The sequence below is a fragment of the Dama dama genome, chromosome 28, assembly GCF_033118175.1.
Source record: "Dama dama isolate Ldn47 chromosome 28, ASM3311817v1, whole genome shotgun sequence".
NCBI classification, from domain to species: Eukaryota; Metazoa; Chordata; class Mammalia; order Artiodactyla; family Cervidae; genus Dama; species Dama dama.
In genome coordinates, this window is record NC_083708.1 from 31,825,161 (window position 1) to 31,825,968 (window position 808).

The window sequence follows — 808 nt, forward strand, 5'->3', positions numbered from 1 at the left end:
GATTTCCTTTAGGGTGGACTGGTTGGATCTCCTTGTAGTCCAAGGGACTCTCAAGAGTCCTCTCCAACACCACAGTTCAGAAGCATCAATTTTTCAGAGCTCAGCTTTCTTTACAGTCCAACTCTTACATCCATACATGTCTACTGGAAAAACCATAGCTTTGACTAGACCTTTGTTGGCAAAGTAATGTCTCTGCTTTTTAATATGCTGTCTAGGTTGGTCATAGCTTTTCTTTCAAGGAGCAAGCGTCTTTTAATTTCATGGCTGCAGTCACCATCTGCAGTGATTTTGAGGCCCCCCAAAATAAAGTCTGTCACTGTTTCCACTGTTTCCCCATCTGTTTGCCATGAAGTGATGGGACCAGCTTGCTTACCACGAAAATCTTAGTTTCCATGTGTGACCATACAGTGGAACCCCTCTGGTAACCACTAACCTGTTCTCTGTATGTATATTTCTGTTTTCATTTAAAAACAATGGTTAGATGCCACAAAAATAGGTGGCAATGCTTTGACCAAAGCGAGTTGTCGGATCTAAGGGCTTCTTCCATCCTTGTCAATGGGAGTCCTAACCTTCTTGCCTTTCATATGACACTCCACCTACTTTTTTACTTGAGCCATTCTGAGCTGCTTTCATTCACTCAAATGTGTCACACTTTTTTTTTTTTTTAACCTGTGGGGTTTCAAGCTGACTCCTGCATCTGGAATATTCAGCCACACCACCCACTCCATTCCTGCTTCTCCCTCACATTCACCCCACCCCTATGAGCTTAGGTGCCCCCCGCTCTGGCTCACACCCTCTGCTCCCTCTC

General features: G+C 44.4%; 1 non-coding gene across 1 annotated transcript; it reads right to left on the reverse strand.

Moving 5' to 3' along the window:
- Window positions 1-465: 465 nt before the first annotated feature.
- LOC133048376 (U6atac minor spliceosomal RNA) lies at window positions 466-591 on the reverse strand. Its single transcript, XR_009691032.1, has one exon. It is a non-coding gene; the product is annotated as a U6atac minor spliceosomal RNA (small nuclear RNA).
- Window positions 592-808: the final 217 nt, after the last annotated feature.